Source organism: Zingiber officinale, chromosome 6B (assembly GCF_018446385.1).
Source record: "Zingiber officinale cultivar Zhangliang chromosome 6B, Zo_v1.1, whole genome shotgun sequence".
In the NCBI taxonomy this organism is placed as follows: Eukaryota; Viridiplantae; Streptophyta; class Magnoliopsida; order Zingiberales; family Zingiberaceae; genus Zingiber; species Zingiber officinale.
The window spans coordinates 72,061,575-72,066,425 of NC_055996.1; positions in this window are offsets into that span (position 1 = coordinate 72,061,575).

Consider the following 4,851-nt stretch of genomic DNA (forward strand, 5'->3'; position numbering starts at 1 on the left):
TAGAAGTCTCACTTCTCTTCTTCTTAAGATCTTCCAGATATACTTTGCAGTTCCTCTTCCAGTGCCCGGTCTGACCGCAGTGGAAGCAGGTAGCATCCTTGGCAACCCCTCCTTTAGGTTTTATTATCTTGCCTTGGGACTTTCCCTTACCTTTAGGCTTACCCTTGCCTTTATGCTTTTGCACCATCAAAATGGAGTTGGGCTTTACCTTCTTAAGGTTTAGCTCAGCAGTTCTTAACATGCTTAGCAGCTCAGACAGTGGCTTGTCAATTTCGTTCATGTTGTAATTCATGACAAATTGACTGTAGCTCTCTGGCAAGGATTGTAAGATCAAGTCAGTGGTCATCTCTTGGCGAAGTGGGAATCTCAACCTCTGTAGGTTCTCTATGTACCCAATCATCTTGAGCACATATGGACCTACGGGAGTCCCATCTTGCATCTTGCACTGAAACAGTGCCTTGGAGATCTCGAATCTCTTGTGCCTCGCTTGTCCTTGATATAGTTGATGAAGATGTTCAACCATATCATAAGCAGACATCAACTCGTGTTGCTTCTGAAGCTCAGAGTTCATGGTCGCGAGCATGAGGCATGACACATCTAATGCATTATCTTGATGCTTCTTATAAGCATCTCGGTCAGCTCGCGTGGCAGTGGCAGGAGGTGCCTCGGGAATGGGCTGCTCCAGGACGTACAGTTTTCTTTCTTGTGTGAGAACGATTCTCAGATTCCTGTACCAGTCCAGGAAATTAGCTCCATTGAGCTTGTCCTTGTTAAGGACAGAACGCAGGGAGAAAGTGTTCGTGTTTGTCGACATGACAATCTACAATAGAAATAAAGCAGAAAGTAAATATCATATTCCATTTATCATTTAATTAGGCCTTTAACTAAATGATGCTCCTACTGAATTATAGGGCTTTTGTAGAATCAAGTCATGGATGTGGTCAAACCACACTACTAGATTCATACCAATTAGCTATAATTCTCGCGAGACAAGATCCACATCATATTACGCCTTGAGTTAGCTTTGGCTAAATCGCCCAAGACTTAGTATGATCGGTAGATAATAAATTATCAATTATATCTCTATGCAACTCTTGTTCATAGGATCAAGATCCTCATTTATATTAAAACTTGAGTTAGCTTTGGCTAAATCACCCAAGATTTAGTATAAATGTGATTTTTATCCTATCTTCCAACCGTTGAAAAATGTCTATAGTTATACTCGATCCAATTGAGCTAACTAATTATACTCAATCTAATTGAGTTTGTACTCACCCAAGCTTTGATAGGCGGGACCAAGATTATCCCTCCGCACCCTACCAAGATAAAATGTGTTGCTATGCTTTGACAGATTCAACAACAACAAATGATCGAGGTAGTGATGGGTATCAAAACTTGGTAGGCATTTCGAGTTGATTTGATTAAGATCTAATCTAATCGTGAATGTGTATCATATACGCATTAAGGCACTAATTACTCTACATTAGCATGCATCTCATACACACAAGAAAATAATTTGTGATGAGGTCATGGCCCTACTACGATCTTTTCAAGCCAATGAAAAGATTGGACGGTCAACCTAGGGTCAACGACTTCTTCAAGCGGCTCCTTTTGACCGCCATATGTTGATCGCACCCTCCTCGTAACTCCTTTTCGAGTAGACCTTCCACCGCTTCATTTTGTACATTACCAATATGAAACTCGAGTTACATTCGAGTCTAAAACTATTTACAACAGGAATATAAAAAGAAGGTACGACGGGCAGATCGCATTTCAATACAACACGCACAACACAAAAATGGCGCGCAGGTCATATTATGAATTACAACACATTTTAACCAATCATATTGGGATTTTTGGACCATGACCATCACAATATCACATATAATTCTAAATTATGTATTTTACGTAAATTTCTATAATTTTACTACTGTTTTTATCAATTTTATGAGTCACAACTTCCCGGCGGTCCCATTTAGCGATTTTGGGGCGTGATCGCGGGACAATGCTCCTTGCGGGGTTAGGGGCAGCGCCCCTTCTCACGAAATGAATATTGTGAGTGTTCCATCTTGATCTAATAGCGCCTTAAGCCGCTGTCCCAAAATAATTTGGGCGAGACATTGCCATTTCGGAAGGTTCTTCTCGGTATTCGAAGCCTACAAGTGTCCAAGCACTTGTTGCTTCGCCTTTACGAGAAAACTACTCACAAAATTCATAAAAATAGTAAACTTACAGAAACTTACAGATATGAAATCTTTTCATAAAATAAAAACAAAACATGTACAAGCTTCGCACGTGGCTCTGATACCACTATTAGAAATTCGAGCCGTAAAAACCGCTTTTTGCGTTGAGGAAACCCCGAAGCTAGCCACGGATCCATGCACAGATATATTTAAAAATTAAATCATGTACATGTTTCTACCCTAGATCTACCCTAGATCTACCTTAGATCTACATGAAAAGAGAGTTACCCTTGTAGCGAAGCCCTTCGCTTATCCCGCTCGTCCAAGAGTTGTCAGATCTCGTAGGGTGTCAAGTGTACACCCCTCTATATGTATCCACACAGACAAAATGTGCTAGCACTCTTGGTGGTCATGACAATGGAGGATGAGAGGGAGAAGAGAATGTAGAGAGGAAAAAGAAGACTTGAATTAGCACACAAATTGCTTAATGCCTCACTAATGTGATCGGCCACTTAATGGAGGGGTTTTAAACTTCCATGTAATACCAAGAGTCATGACTCTTGGTCTTCCTCATGAGGTGGCACACAATGATGTGACCTTGATGATGTGGAACACCATCATTGGCCGACCCATGCCAAGTCACAAATGAGGTGACATTTGGTCAAGTCAAACTTGACTCTTCATCTTCCCTCTCAAGTCAAGTCAAACTTGACTTCTTATCTCCCATGGTTGATCAAATCCAACCTTTGATTTAAGTCAATTTAATTTAGTGAATCTCTATCCATTAAATTAAATTGATTCAATGAGTCATAATCTAAATTAGACTCATTGGACACATGAATCAAATTGAGTCCAACTCAATTAGTCTAATTTGGATTACTCTTAATCCAATTTGGTTCATCACATAAACCTAATCATCTTGGTTCATCATATGAACCTATTCTCCATCTAATTGCCCTTTGTGTGTGACCCTATAGGTTCTTGTAACGTTGGCAATGCTCCTAAACCCATTTTGAAGCATAAGTAATGAGCGGTATCTAGCAACACATCATTACTACCCAAATTACAAGAATGTTGAGATCCAACATCACCTTTGTGACTACTAATTGTGACTCTCATAATATGTGACAATGTCCTTCTATCCGTGACATCTAGATTGATCAATTGAGGCATAGACCATGTCATCCTCTAATCAATCTATATCTTGAACTCCAAGTAGACTCACTCTAAACAAATGAGCTCAATATCTCATATTGACTCATTTGGGCAAGGTCATGCACTTAGTAGTCTCACTCTATCAAGAATCATGATGTCACTCCCATCATATAGGAGGGATAGATCTCATCTACATCACTCACATCCCTCCACATAATTTGTTACACACCCAGTAATCGTCTTTATAGTCCACCCACTTACGGGTGACGTTTGACGAAGCCAAAGCATGCAACTCCTTATGTAGGGAACCATGGTGGCTTCAGGTCTAAGGACTCATAGTCATACTAATAGTCACATGAGAAAGTATATGACACTCATATAACGATCCATGATACTTTCTCATGGCAGGTCATTCAGTATACATTCTCCAATGCATACCCATGTGTCAACTTAATATCTCTATATCCATGACGTGTGAGATCAAGTCATCGAGTTGACCTACATGCTAGTCTCATCGCATTAACATTATCCCTGAATGTTAATACTTGACTAGGAATGATTAAGAGTAGTGTTCTCTATATCATCTGACTATCAATTCAACCAATCGATTGATATAGATAAAAATCTTCTGCTCAAGGACGCTATTATACTTAGTTATTTGGCACAAATACAAGTAAGTATAATAACCGTAAAGAAATACTTTTATAAATATATAGGAATATGATACATCGAGTCCATACAACAATCATCATATGATTGGCTCTAGGGCTCTCACTAACATCAAGTTGTCTAACAACCCTCCCACTACGACGAGGCACTGTCTGTAACTATGCATCATTTGTAACACATGTTGCAGTTTCTTGTGGTACTTCATCTTGTACTGTTGGTACTAAAGTAGGCGTGCCCTCTCTTATTTCTTCTAGAACAATTTTACTTTTGGGCTTGTGGTCCATTATATAGTTTTCTTCTAAAAACTGGGCATTAGTGCTAACAATGAACTTCTGATCTTTAGGACTATAAAATAAACCATCTTTCGTTCCTCTAGGATACCCCACAAATACGTGAACTTCTGTACGAGATTCCAACTTATCAACATCTGTTTTCAGGACATGTGCTGGACCACCCCGAATCCGAATATGTCTCAGACTATGCTTTCGCCCATTCTACAATTCTGTGGGAGTAGAGAGTACTGATTTAGAAGGTACCAAGTTCAGAATGTGCACTGCCGTTTCCAGAGCGTATCCCCAAAACGAATTTGGCAATTCTAAATAACTCATCATCGATCTAACCATCTCCATAAGAGTCATATTCCTTCGTTCTACCACACCATTCTATTGGGGTGTACCAGGTGCGGATAATTGGGATTGAATCCCAGCTTCTGATAAGTAATTCCTAAACTCTCTTAAGAGGTATTTGCCACCACGATCAGATCGTAGTGTCTTGATACTTTTACCAAGACGTTTCTCTACATCAGCCTTGTACTCTTTGAATTTATCAAAGCACTCAGACTTAC